At 46.3% G+C, this 14,952-nt stretch overlaps 1 long non-coding RNA gene across 1 annotated transcript in view; it reads right to left on the bottom strand.

Moving 5' to 3' along the window:
• Positions 1-4,195: 4,195 nt before the first annotated feature.
• The window catches only part of LOC122895379, a 217,710-nt gene continuing 206,953 nt past the window's right edge, over positions 4,196-14,952 (bottom strand). Inside the window, exons 4-5 of the long non-coding RNA XR_006382201.1 lie at positions 6,322-6,431; positions 4,196-4,289 (exon numbers count right to left, since the gene is read on the bottom strand). This is a non-coding gene — a long non-coding RNA (uncharacterized LOC122895379). The remainder of the gene's footprint in view (positions 4,290-6,321; positions 6,432-14,952) is intronic.

Genomic DNA, 14,952 nt, shown 5'->3' with positions numbered 1-14,952 from the left:
TTGGGTAAATTGGAAGGGGAGATGAACCATGAGAGACTATGGACTCTGAAAAACAATCTGAGGGGTTTGAAATGGCGGGGGGGTGGGAGGTTGGGGTACCAGGTGGTGGGTATTATAGAGGGCACAGCTTGCACGGAGCACTGGGTGTGGTGAAAAAATAATGAATACTGTTTTTCTGAAAATAAATAAATTGGGAAAAAAAATAAAAAAATAAAAAAATAAAAATCAGAAAAAAAAAATAAAAGCTGGTTCTTTGAAAAGATCAGCGTAATCGACAAACCTCTAACGAAATGGAAAAAGGGAAAAGAGAGAGACTCAAATTACAAACATTAGGGATGAAACAGGGGATGTCACTGCAGACCCTGCAGTTATCAAAGAATAATGAGGTAAGAAGTGAGTCTGGGTGATGGTTCCATGTATGTTCTTTTAAAAAGACCCTAAGACTTGGGGGGAGCCTGGGTGGCTCAGTGGGTTAAGCCTCTGCCTTCAGCTCACGTCATGATCTCAGGGTCCTGGGATCGAGCCCCGCATCAGGCTCTCTGCTCAGCGGGGAGCCAGTTTTCCTCTCTCTCTCTCTCTCTGCCTGCCTCTCTGCTTGCTTGTGATCTCTGTCTGTCAAATGAATAAATAAAATCTTTTTTTTTTAAAAAAAAAAAGACCCTGAAACTTAGATGCAGGTGTTTACTGGAAGATGATCCCATGAACCACAAGGGGAAGAGAAGAGAAAGTGAGACGGGGAAGGAAGAAAAGCCAGTGAGGGGTGCACTCCTGAGTAGGTGCTGGCTGTGGGCGCCTGGGACTCAGTCCTACCGAGGTCCCTCTGAGGAACCAACTTGGTATCATCCCATTGGGGCTGGCAGAGCCTGGGCCACTGTGCTCTGGTCTCAACCCTGAGTCCCATGGAGCATGATGCAGGAGAAAGCCAGACAGAGAGGAGAAGAGTCTCCACACCTTGTCCTGGAGGTTAAGGCAGGGCATGGATAGCCCTTCCCTGGGTGGGACCCAGGAACGTGCTGCAGTCCACACTTAAACTGGGTCTACTTCTTGTGACGGGCTTTGAGCCATAGGTCCCAGAACCCATCATCTGACAGCAAAGGGGACCACAGGCAGCATGGTCTTCTTGGCGATGAACCTTATTCTGGAGTAGAGAGAAGGACAATCACATCTTCTTTTCAAGACAAAGAAACTAAGGTTCAGAGATTTTACCTAACTCACCTTAGGACACTCAGTTCCTGCTAAAGTGAGGACTCGCAACCCCCCTGGTGTGTTTGTGTGTGTGTGTGTGTGTGTGTGTGTGTGTGTGTGTTAATAGCCTCTCTTAGAGGCCAGGACTCAAATATTTGCTCAGCACACGTTAATGAAACCAGTTACCCCTGATCCCAATGGACACATATGAGGGCGATCTTTAAAATATTCTACTTATTCACTCCTTGCCAGATCCTCAAGGAAGAGAGCCAGAATTTGTGCACCAGCCAGCCATTTCCTGGAGTTGAAATCTGTCAGTGTCAGAAAGATGCTGAAGGGTGAGTTTCTCCAGGTATGTGGAACTCCCCACACAGAAGGGATCAAAGATTCCTCTTCTTTCCATAGTGGGCGCTCCACGGGGACTCACTCAAGGTCTGGCAAGCATCCCACTGGCCCTGGAGCCCACAGGCCAGTGTGAGATAAGCATGAATATGCCTGGATAGGGAGGTTCAGGCAGTCAAAGCAGAAGGGCAGGTGCCTGTGAACTTGTCTCTTCTGTAGGCTACATGAACCCAGGGAGGACGGTCATGGCTCCGACTCTTCCTTGATACTGTTTTCACTCACAGTCCCAGCTGGAGAGTGACCGTGTTCATACTGTGTGGCCCTCACTCTCAGGGTGGATTAGGAAATCCAATCCGTGGCTGAGATGATGGACTCTGTCTCTCTGAGACTATGATGTAAGACCCACAGGAAATGCTCAGGTGGGGATGAGCTCTTGGACTGGCAGGCCACATGGAATCAGGGTCAGAGCTGGGAAGTTTGCAATTCAAGGTTCGAGAGGATTAAGAAAGCCACGGGTTCCAGTAGGAATTCTATCACAAGTGACAGCAACTTAAAAACGAATTAGCTTATACACGGAAAGGGGGTTTGTTGGTTCAGGCAACTGTAAAATCCACCATAATGCAGGCATCAGGCTCTGCTTGATGCATGAGCTCAAAAGATGTCATATAACCTATTTCTCTCTTCACAGTTGAGCTCTGCTCTACTCCATGTGGAGAGGATTTGGCCCGACACCCAAAAAGGATTTATCTGGGTGGTTGCAAGACAACTCCAGCGGGTCCAAAACCTCTGTCTCTCATGTTTGGAACCTCATGGTAAAGACAGAGAGTGTTTTTCCAAGATGCCCCAGCAAAAGCCTCTACTGACTCTGGTGGGACCATGAAACCATCCCTGAACCAACTTCTGAGACCAAAGGGAACCTACTAGAGAGTTGATTCGTGAAGGTCTTGGCAACAGGCTGCATCCCTAGCATTGGTCAGTGCAACCTTAACCAAATTATGTGGTCTGACAAAAAGAAGGAGGGGTCCATGTACATCTGGAAGAAGAATGAATAGATGGGGGTAAGTTCCTATACAATGACTACAAGGAAGGTGGGTGTGTGTCCAGAAGGAAATGGAGCCCAGGATAAAAGAGAGACTAGGAACCCTGGTCATATAGAGGGGGATAGAGTATGACCAAGAGAGAGTGGAAAGGGAGGGAAGGAGAGAGAGAGAGAGAGAGAAAGAGAGACCCCCTTCTTAGACCTTCATATTCATACTCATCCCCAGGAGTCCCAAGTGGAATTGCCACTGTGTCTTTACGATGAGCCTCCCTTTTCCCTCCAGACGGGTTTCTGTTTCTTACCGCCACAAGCCCCAAACTCAGACAAATGCTGGCATCGCCTGGCCACCCGGACAGGTGGTTGGACAACACAATGGTGAGGGGAACTCTGGGTCTAGATGCACTTCAACAGATGAATCATGGGCTCCCACGATTTCAGCATTAATTTCTCGAAATGCAATTGTCTCCCCCGTTACTAAGGACTCTTAGTCCTAATTAGCCAGTTTGCAGGCAATTTTTCAACCTATCAAGTAGTGAAATAAAATAATGAGCACTGCTGAGGAGGACAGGAAAGGCAGCCAGTTCACTGGGGAACTGGTGTTTTATTACCAATTCCACTCAGGGTTAAGCTACGGGCTTTTTGGTTTTTTTCCCTCCCACTTTCCTCCTAATTGTACCTTCAAGTCAGGAGAATCATGTCAGGATATTAAGATGAAAGATGCCTCTATGTTTCCCTTATAAACGAGCTCGATTTAATTCATGATTACACCAGTTAATTTGGATGCCTTAATGATCCTATTCTCAGGGAAAGGAAATCGGATTGAATGCGTTGTGCCCACCTCATTTGATAAAGTCTCTAGGGAGTTTCTCTATTAGAAGGCAAAATATTAAAAATCATCCTCCTCTGTTTCCAGATGTATCTTTGAACTTTGACATTCCTTCATTTTGATGCTTTGAGTCAGCTGACTCAATGTATGAGTACAAGCAAAGGGAGCAGATCAACTTGTTAAAATTCTGAATCTTGGGTACTTCTGATCTGGCCACTCTCCCTTTCCAGCCCAGTAGGTTACAAGTTCCAGGAAGGAGAATGCCTCCTTGCCTAGCTCAGCCCTTCTCCAGCAGCCTGCTGGCCTCTAGGGGGCGCTGCTCCCCCTTGAACAGACGGACAGAAACTATTTGCAGAAGATCTCTGATAAAGGACTGTTATCGAAAATATACGCACGCAAAAGAACCTTAAATGAAAAACAAATAAACAAACAACCTGATTAAAAATAAGCCAAAGTAACAGATACTTCACTCAAGATTTCCAGATGGCAAAAAAGCATATGGAAAGATGCAACTAATATCACATTGTATGTTAACTAACTAGAATTTAAATTAAAATTTGAAACGACAATTAAAAAAAGGCATTCCTTATCATATGCCATCAGGCAGTACAAATTAAAACAACACTGAAGTACTACTCCATACCTATTAGAATGGCCCAAACCCTATACACTGACAACATCGAATGCTGATGAAGACAGGGAGCAACAGGAACTCTCTCCCACGGTGGGAATTCAAAAATGGTGCAGCCGCATTGGGAGGCACTTTGGCAGTCTTACAGAACGAAACATATGCTTACCATCTGACCCAGCAGTCCCGCTCCTTGGTACTTATCCCAATACTCTTTGATATTTACATCCGCACAAAATCCGGCACATGGCTGTTCATAGCAGCGAAACCTGGAAGAAATCAAGATGTCGCTCAGTAGGTGAATGGCTCAGTCAGCTGTGGTCCATTTAAGCAATGCATTATTATTCTGTGCTAAAAAGAAATGAACAATCAGGTTGTGCAGACATGGAGATAATTGCAATGTGCATTTACTAAGTGAAAGAAGTCGGTCTAAAAATCCATATAGGATGACTCCAAGTATAGAACATTCTGGAAAAGGCAAACCATGAACCCGTAGAAAGATCAGGGGTTGCCAGGGAAAGAGGGGGAGGGAGAGATGAATAGGTGGAACAAACACAGAAGATTTTTAAGGCAGTGAAGTTATGCTATATGATACATATAATCACATAAAATACTATAGGATTCTGTACAATACTGTTCATTATACATTTTCCAAACCAGTAAAAGGCACAAGACCAAGAGTGAACCCTAATATAGATTCTGGAGTTTGGTGTGTCAGTGTAGAATCATTGGTTATAACAAATGTACCACTTTGATGGGGGATACTGATATCAGGGAGAGGCCATGCAGGTGTAGGGGCGGGAGGTATATGGGAAATCTCTGGACATTTCTCTAATTCTGTTATGAATCTAAAACTTCTCTAAAAAATAAACTCTATTGAAAAAAAAAGCTCTCTAGCTGTTGGCATACAAAGTCTTGTGGTCAGAAATAATTTTGGTTATCCACCATCATACAACAAACCACCCCCATTCAGTGGGTCTGTTGGGCTTTCCCCCAATGTTGATGCCTGGGTTTACTTGTGTGGCTAGGTTCAGCTGGAGAGGTGGCTTGGCCGCAGCCATCCATGGGACAACGCAGCCACATATCTGGCAGTTAATAGGTGCTGGCTGCTGGCCAAGGCATCTTGGTTTTCCCCAACGTGGCCTCTTACCCTCCAGTATGCTAGACTGGCTTCTCTATGCAGTGCTCTCCAAAGGAGCGAGCCCCAGTGCACAAACACTCATCAGACCTCTGCTGGTACCATGTCTGCCCATGTCCCACTGGCCAGAGCTAGTCTCAAGGCCAAACCCAGAGTCCACATGGTGAGGAATGCACAAAGGTGTGGATGACCCAATGCATGATGCATTCCTTACTAGAACAAACCACCACCTAGGACAGCACAGTGATGACAGTCACCTCAATCTCAGTGGGACCTTCTACTAACTGGCCCAGAGAATCTGCAGGGAACCTTCTGGTAGGGTGACCGACAAACACGTTCATCTGTTTCTTCATTCCTGTTAGATTTTATTGATCATGTTGGATCCAAGCAGGAGGCTAAACCTTTCAATGGCCCTGCATTTGAGGGACAGTTCTAGGAGAAATTGGGACCATTTTGAAGCCAGCCTTTTCCTGGCTATTGTGGCATTATTGAGACTAGAAGGCAGGCATCTGTGTTGAGAAGGGAAGAGAGAAAATGGAGACCTTTGAGGGTACACGCAGAGAGAGGTTGGATCCTCCAAGGTTGGGAAGCAAAGTGAGGGCTGCAGTGCCCTTGAACATGGAGGTCTGTGTCTGGCTTCCTATTAGCACCCTGGGAAGATGACAGATGTGGTGGGGATCGCCATATGGTGCTTTGAGAGAAGCCATGTCCACTCCAGTGTGGACACCATGGACGCTCTCTGCACTCCACTTTGCAGTCACTCGACATTGAGGCCCTGCCCACTGTCATCCACCCACCCACCACGGGGAAACTCCCAAGTGTTTGCTTTTTGTGAGACCCCAGGACATTTGCAAGATCAAGCCTGGGGGAGAGGGAGGCTCATCAATTTCCCCTTCTGGACAGGATGGGGGTGGTGAGTGAGACATACTTGGATTTAAAGGCAAAAATACTAAGTTTAGTTTTTGCACTCTTAAATTTGGGGGCTGGGGTTCCTTCTCTGCAGTACTTTCTTGCCCACCATGTTGGAAAAATATCAAAAAATGTGCTATGGGAGTCAGCACCAAGACCTCTAGACTACACGTCTTTCCTCGCCTCCTGTGGCCCCATGAACAGAGCATGGCTGTGGCCTGTAGCTTGTCCATCCACGCCCTCCCCGCACACACCTCACCATCTCTGTGGATGCCTGCTTTCCTCCTTCCACGTCTTCACTGTGTTTGCTTTTTCCTTCATCCCACAGATCCCTCTGTTGGCTGAATCTCTTGCCAAACACTGGCTGAAAAAAAGAAAGGAAAAGGAAAACACAGGCGGGGTATAGAGAGGACTGCACTCCGGGGTCTGGATCCGGGGCTGGCCTTGTGCAGCTCCAGCGGGCCGTGCGTGAGCGGAGCTCATCTGAGTCTGGTACTTGGCCACAGCGTTGAGCGACTATCTATGCAGCACCTGTCTGCTGGGCACTGGCTTGTTTTCGGAGGGCATCTCGGTGTGAATTCTTATCAAAAGAAAAAAACAAAAACAACTCATATTGAACTGGGCCATTGGAGTGTGTGAAAGCACATTTCTGTGTTGATAAACTGGATCCACTAGGCCAATTTCCTAAGGAAAAATGAGCCACAGTGAAGCCAGGCAGTATAGACAGAGTCCTGGGGAGGGGACTGCCCATCTTGTCTGGGAGCCCATGTGCTATTTTATCCCCATTTGACTGACGACTTTTAAATGTGTGTGTGTGTTGTAATTAAACAGGAAACCCGTTGTGGGGAGGGGCTCTAATGCCTTAGTGGTCTACGCAAGCAAAACAAATCCTAAATCCAAAAGGTAAACCTTAAGACAAACCAATCACAAACGGCCAATGAGGCTTTCTCTAGGCAGGCAATTGCTTAAAGCTATCACCAAATAATTGCTTTCCTTTGCTTCAGCATCTTCTCTAGAAAAAGCCTGCCCCTGACTCCTGTTGGTGGAGTGGTGCTGATCATTTCTGGTTTGGTGGGGGCTGCTTCCTATCAGACAAATGAATTCTTAGGCTCAAACTCCTAGAATATTTCGTGTGCCTCAGTTTACCTTTTGACAGCGTGTGTGCATGTGAGTGTGTTTGTGTGTGTGTGAGAGAACAAGACCAGGAAGGTGGGGGAGAAAACCGGAGAAGAAGAAAAGTAACGTCTTGAGCGTCCACCATCCTTCTGGGCACCACGAAAGGCTGCTCCCTCCTGAGGCTGGTCCTGATCCCAACAGACCTAGACCACACCTCTACGACCAGCTCAGTAGAGTCAACCCCTCCCCACGTTCTGCCCAGACTATCAGGCCACCTGTCATTTCCATGCTAGCCATTTTCAGATCCCTGCCCCTTCAATCCCTCTGGCTCCATGAGCCTCACTTGGCCCGGGCATATAAGGCCTAACTTGGCCTGGGACATATAAAGATGGAATGAGTGAATGAATGAGTGAATGAATGAATGGATGAATGAGTGCCAGCGGAATTAAGAAAAACATCTAGAATTTGAAAAGATATAGATGATTTTGGAGAAAAAAGGAATGGTGTGCTTGGTGGTTAGCCTCGGGGGCTGGGAGAGCCCCACACTCACTGCCGGAATGAGCACTCAGCTGGATAAAGAGGCATCATGGGGTGCAGGGGGCCTGATGGGAATGGGGATGGATGAGATAGGGCCCCTGAACTCAGGCTTTAAGAAGTGCCCCCACCCCTGGCAAGGAACTGCTGCCCAGGGGAGGGGAGACTGAATTCCTGGGCAGTCTCCAACCCATCCCACTTTTTAAAAAAATTTTTTTAAAATTTTATTTATTTATTTGGCACAGAGAGAGAGATCACAAGTAGGCAGAGAGGTAAGGCAGAGACAGAGGGGGATGCAGGCTCCCTGCTGAGCAGAGAGCCGGATATGGTGCTCGATCCCAGGACCCTGAGATCATGACCTGAGCTGAAGGCAGAGGCTTTAAGTCACTGAGCCACCCAGGCACCCCCCATCCCGCTTTTTAAAAGTGGTCCAAATCCCTCTCTTCAAGTCGGTGGAGTAAACCGATAATTAAGCAATTAAGCATCAAAGGGAGGTTCTTACAGCCTTGGCACTTGTTCAGAAAACCAGTGAAGAAATTACAATGGAGATGAAGGACAATTGATCTGGGTCTTCCTTTCAAGGGATGTGTGGGCCCAGGGGGCTGGGGTGTGGAGTTGTGGGGGGGAATGTCCCTGGGTCTCCCTGGAGCCCCGCTTCTGAGAGCCAGCATCTCCCCTGCCCCACGCACCTGCCACTGCCTGCCAGGCGGGGATGGGTAGGGCCCTCCCAGATTGGGGTCTGAACCCTTCTGGATGTCCCCTGGGCGACGAAAACCTGCACCAGGAAACCTGGCCCCTCCTCCTGGCATGTCGGTTGTCCTCAAACTATTGAGATTAGGGATGCTTACATAGATCAATAGTTAAATAATTTAAAATGTCATTTCTCATCGGAAATAAACATCTCTTCAAGAAAAGCGTTCTGGGCCAGGCACTTTTCCCAGCACAGAGAATACAGCAGGGCCTGAAACTAACAGAATTCTTGGCCACGTGGAGCTTGTATTTTAGTTGGAGGAGACAGATAATAAACAAGTGAATAAGGAAAGTATCCAGGATGTCAGGGTGTGATAAGCGAGCGTAAAGCAGAAAAACAGAGCGGGAGAGGGAGACAGGTGGATGTTGTGGGGTGTGATTTTAAATAGGACAGTAAGGGAGACAATAAAATGATATGAAAACAACTTTACAGAGATCCCATTCCGCATCCGTGACTCAAGCCAAGCCCCATCCCTCCCAGCTACCATCCTCTGGAGGTCTGAGCTCCTGGACGGTCTCCTCACTGGTTTCTCCGACTTCAGTTTTCCCCTTCCAATCTGTCCAGCACTCTCCAGCCAGAATGGCTTTGACATCAAATCAGACCAGATAACTTCTCTGCATAAAAATCCAAGATGATTTCCATTCGTCAGAACTGAAGTTTCAGGTGCTTGCGGACGTGTGGCAGGGAAGGTAGGCCCTGCTTCAAACTGAAGAAGATCTGGGGCCTTAAGGGACCACATCTTTTCAGCTCTAGTCAGTAGCTATGAAGAAGTACAGACCCAGGGGGCTGCCTAGGTGGCTCAGTGGGTTAAGCCTCTGCCTTCAGCTCAGGTCATGATCTCAGGGTCCTGGGATCGAGCCCCGCATGGGGCTCTCTGCTAGGCAGGGAGCCTGCTTCCTCCTCTCTCTCTCTCTCTCTCTCTCTCTCTCTGTTTGCCTCTCTGCCTACTTGTGATCTCTCTCTGTCAAATAAATAAAATCTTAAAAAAAAAAAAAAAGAAATACAGACCCAGTAGTGCCAGATTTTGATTTTTTTTTTTAAATGAGAGCTGAAATCTTGATACATATGTGAAATCTTACTTTCGAACATTGGCAGCCAATTAAAAAAATTTTTTAAACACTAACGGGTTCAGCAAAATACGTCTCGGGGCCAATTCTGGGCTCCTGGGGCCACGTGTTTGTAACTTCTGGTAGAGGGTAAAATCTGGTCCCTGTCAAAGTACTCAGAAGCTGCACAAACTCACCCTCCCAGCCTCCTCGGCCCCTGACCCCACTTCCCCCAAACACACACAAAACTCATAGTGTGGCTAGAGTAAAGTGAGCATCGTTTCCCAGGTCAAACACCCTCTCTCATACCTCTGGGCTATTTTTCTTTCTATGTAGAATGGCGAACTCCTATTCATACTCTAAGACCCAGCTCAAAGTCACCTTCTTCGTAAATCCTTCTATTATCCTCCAGACAGTGAGCATTCCTCCTTCCTCGGAACTTTCATAGCATTAGGCATATGTGTTTGCTGCTAGATACACAAATTGAACGGTAAATCATTGACGTGTCTGCTTTCTCTAACTCTGTGATTTTCTTGAAGCAGAGACAGCTTTTTACATTCCAAGAAAAGATGTTCAGCAGATGGATGGAAGGGCAGAAAAGCATTTGGTTAGGAGCTCAGACTCTGGACACAGAAAGATCCTGTTAAAATCTTAGCCCCACCCTTTCCACGTCCATGACGACTCTGCTTATCTGTAAAATGGGTACAAGGCTTTCAAAGAGCTTATTCCTGTAAAATGCCTGGCACAGAGTCAGCTCTCCATAAATGCTCAGAAAAGATCAAAAGGAAGAGAAATCGATTTCTAAGTGTGGGTATGGAAGAGTGGCTTTCAAAGGTCTCTTCCAAGGTCAGCCCTAAATGAAGACAGAACTCCACGTTGCCTGGAACCCAGGGGACACATGTTAATTCCACAGTGGAGCCAGAATCCCAGGGGGATGAATCCCAGGCACCATTCGGGCCCCTCTTTTTGTGCCAGACTTCATGGTCCCTGTCTCGGACCCCTTCCCACTTCCCTGCCAGAGCACAATATTTCAGTAGTTTTTTTTTTTAAATTAATTAATTAATTAATTAATTTGTGATAGACAGAGATCACAAGTAGGCAGAGAGGCAGGCAGAAAGGAAGGGAAGCAAGCTCCCAGCCGAGCAGAGAGCCCGATGCGGGGCTTGATCTCAGGACCCTGAGATCATGACTTGAGCCGAAGGCAGAGGCTTTAACCCACTGAGCCACCCAGGTTCCCCTATTTCAGTAGTTTGAAACAGGCTTCTTTGTAAAACTGGGATCCTCTATTCTAGGAATAACACTAACAACACAAACTTCTGAGTCTTAACACTTCTAAATGTTGATGCTGGTCTCTGATCTTGGCAACAATCCCTTGAAATAATGAGGGCTGGGTTTTCATATATCTGTTCTAAAGATGAGGAGCCCAGGACCCAGAAAATATAAGTGAGTTTCCTATAATTATCCAGCCAAGTTCCATGGTGGAAGTGACTGGAGAATGCCATCGATATCCTCTGGCTTTCCGCCTATTTTCCATATCATGGCGAGTCTTACGTGCCCTTACCTCGACATCCTTCCTTTGACAAATGCGACTGGACACCGGTACAGCTGTGGGTGAGAACCCAATGTCCCTGACCCCACGGAGCTCACAGTCCACGTCAAAGGCAGCTGGGTGGACTTTTGAGCCTGCTGTCCCCATCGCTGAACCAATGGGTGAATTCATGAGAAAATTCAACTCATACTCCCTGAGCATGACTTGCCTTGGGAGTGGCAGGATAGATATTGGTGATGTAGATGCTTTGGGAATGTGTCGGTTTTCCTAGGGCCACCCTAACAAATCACCACAAACTTGGCAGCTTAAGTCAAACAAAGAATATTTCCTCATAGTTCAAGAGGTCCAAGGTCCAAACTCAAGGTGTTGTCTGGGTTGAAGAATAATCCACCCCCCGCCCCGAGCTCCACCCCCACCCATGTCCCATGCCTCTCTCTCCCAACTTCTGGTGGCTGCTGGTGTTCCTTGGCTTGTGGACACACCACTCCCATGGTGTGGGGCAGGGTGTTGAAATTACATCAGGAAAGATGATACTTCGTATTCTTGGTACGGCAGGTCAGTGTTTACCTGTGGAGGCTTTGCATAAGACCCTACGGGGGTGATGAGAGAGTCAGGACCAGACTTCTGGACACGGAGCACTTCCAAGTTGAAATCAAGTTCTCCTGGCAATGGGAGAAGCCAAGCAGGACCCAGGGATCCATGCGGATGGATGTTATTTTTTTCCAAGATAATCATACACTCCAAAGGAAAGCAGAGAGTGGACACCAGCCAGCATTGGATGGCAGCTTCTGGAAATCATCCTACTGGAAATACCTTCATGAGCCTCCATGACCTTCCTCCATTGGAAGGTAAGTAAGTCACATGACCTTTGTGGGAGACTAACTTCAGGAAGCTCAGACAGGTTGAACCCACTGCGTTCTAGACCCTGAACCTTCTTTTCTAGAAAAGTGGGTTGTACAGAGTTGACGAAAGCTGTGTTTGAAATCCAGTTATCAGACCTGCCAATTCAAGTTGGCCTTGGGAAGGTTACTCCCCCCACCCCTCCCCGAGCCAAGGTCTCCTTGAGTGTGAGATGATGAGTTATGGTAATACCTACTTAACAGGATTATGGTCATAATTAAATGAGAAAAATCAATGTATAGTTCTTAGCATAGTGTCTGGCTGGTGGAAATATTCAATATATTTTAGGTATTTATTGTTTTTAATTCAGTTCCCATTTTCTTATGAAGGACTTTTCCTTTTTATGGCCCTGATAGGGTTCTCTGTCCTGCTATCCCAGAAATAAGTCTTGAGAGGTTGACATTAGGGTTCTGCTTAGTTGCTTTTGCTTTCTGTTTATCCAAGCAAAGTGTCCTTATACCACGCTGGTATGGGTTCTTAGCTTTTAAAATAATGACTGCATGTTTAAAACCCTGCCTCCACATTATAAGTAATTCCAATGGTGCCAAAGTCGGAAGAAGGAAGTAAAAGAAATCCCTCGGAGTCTTCATACCTAAAAATAGCCATCGTGAACATGGAGTATGTCTCATTCCAGACAGCCCTCCAGCAGATACCCAGAAAGGCAGACAGACAGAGGCACTGTAATCAATACAGTTATAATATGTTTGCTATTGAACCGAAGAGTGCCTAAATCAAAAGTTCCTGAAATTGACAGAAGGAAACACAAATGAAGTGAAACTGAAGGACCACGAAATGTATCATTCCTTTTAAAAGTCCTCTACGGGGCGTCTGTGTGGCTCAGTGGGTTAAAGCCTCTGCCTCCAGCTTGGGTCATGATCCCAGGGTCGTGGGATTGAGTCCCGCATGGGCTCTCTGCTCAGCAGGGAGCCTGCTTCCTCCTCTCTCTCTGCCTGCCTCTCTGCCTACTTGTGATCTCTGTCTGTCAAATAAATAAATAAAATCTTAAAAAAATAAAATAAAACAAAAGCCCTCTATGGTGAAAGAAAATATATATTTGCAGAGGTAGAAATCAATGCTACTTTTAACTTCCTATTTTAATTTTGGACAGCCTCACCCTAAGTATGAAGAACATTTGCCCTGTTTCATTTATGCCGAGTGACAGGAAGGAAGGTTCTAGAATTCTAGTTCCTTCTCCTCAAGCCTCTACGAACATTGCTCCATTTTCTCGCTGATGTTTAATGCCATGGTGGAGAAGTTTGAAGCCACCTCGATTTTTTTTTTTAAAGATTTTATTTATTTATTTGACAGAGAGAAATCACAAGTAGATGGAGAGGCAGGCAGAGAGAGAGAGAGGGAAGCAGGCTCCCCGCTGAGCAGAGAGCCCGATGCGGGGCTCCATCCCAGGACCCTGAGATCATGACCTGAGCCGAAGGCAGTGGCTTAACCCACTGAGCCACCCAGGCGCCCGAAGCCACCTCGATTTTTTCCGTTGTCCATGGCATGCCCTTCTCCTGGAAGAGAATATGCACTTCCATTCTGCACATTGCTTTTTCCTTCTGGTTTCAGGAAATTGTCCCTTGAATTTATTTGCCTTTCTTTTCTTTTTGTATTTGTTGAGTTTCCTACTTCAGGGATGTTCGTGGTCTTAACATTGGCTTACTGCGCCCTCCGTGTTTCCCTACCACCTGCCTTAAGTGCTTTAATCTCATGGTCTTATTTCTTTATTTTAAATGCAATTATGTCAAGACTTGCTTCTATGTTAGTAAATCAATTTTCGGCTCAGTCTATTTTATTCTTTGATGCTTCTCAATTACCAGTTCTGCGTGAATATTATTTGGTCTCAATTTGTCTTCTCAGCATTGTGATCCTCCCCAGACGCCTTATTCTTTGGAAACCTCATTTTGTCATCGAATTCCCGTTTGGTCGACATCATGTTCCGGTGAGAATCTTTGCTATGAATTACCTGGGCGGTGTTTCCTCCTGTTCTTTCCGGCATTTTCTTCCAGGCAGGTTTCCTCATCTCCAGGGTCCATCTCATGCTTCTTCCCATCCCTCTCCTTCCCCTCAAAATAGGTCTGCGGTGTTGTTGCCATTTTCTGGTTTTGTTCTTGTTTTCCACTTGCTACGAGAGAGTAAGGCTGAAGTTTCCCTCTTGCCAGATCTTCCAAAGAACAGTCTAAGGGCTGGAATTTTGTGGGGCAAGGTGAGGTGGGCTGGCAGGTGGAGGGCAGGTGGAGGTAAGGGCTTTCCCAGAACAACCAGACTCTATTCTCTTCCTGGAGGTCATCCCTTGCCCTCTGCCAGTACCCAGATTCTACCCAGGAGCTATCTTGGAGGGTAGCCCCCTCCCTTCAAGTTTTTCCCTAGTCCAAAGGGTGATGTAACTCTTTGTCCCCATCAAAAGTATCACTGCATGTTTCTGCTTCTCTGATTTCACTCGCCTCTCTCCCTAGCAACCTAGGTCACTTGCCTGCTGGCCAGAGCAGGAACAGATCTCCCCCACCTCTGTCCACTCATCTCACTGCTTTGGAAACATTCCTGAGGATACATGGGTTTCTGTAACCTCGCCAGAACCCCACTGGAGTGAGAAGTCAGGAGTCATCCCGCTCTAAAAGTTTTCTTTCTTTACTTGGTGAAGCATTTGTAGGTTTCAGTATTCTGAAAGTCTCCTTCTCTTCGTTCTTTTTGATGACCTTTCTGATTATTTTTAATGTTTATTTATTCCATGAGTACTGAAGGAGGGAGACTCTGCAATCATTTTATTTTTTTTTTCTTTTTATCCAGAAGATCCTTTAATAAGGATTTAGTTTTTCAAGGAAAAGGTGATCAAAGCTTACTGTAGTTAAAAATGCATGGCTGGAAGTCCCAGAAAAGTCAAAATACTCTTAAAAAGAAGAACATAATTGGAAGATCACACCACAGGATTTCTAGATTTACCAGAAAACTATAGTAATCAAGACAGTGTGGCGTAATTGACAAGAACAGGCGT

Source organism: Neovison vison, chromosome 14 (assembly GCF_020171115.1).
Source record: "Neovison vison isolate M4711 chromosome 14, ASM_NN_V1, whole genome shotgun sequence".
In the NCBI taxonomy this organism is placed as follows: Eukaryota; Metazoa; Chordata; class Mammalia; order Carnivora; family Mustelidae; genus Neogale; species Neogale vison.
The sequence above is the reverse complement of the archived record's forward strand: the minus strand, read 5'-3'. Positions and strand labels throughout refer to the sequence as shown.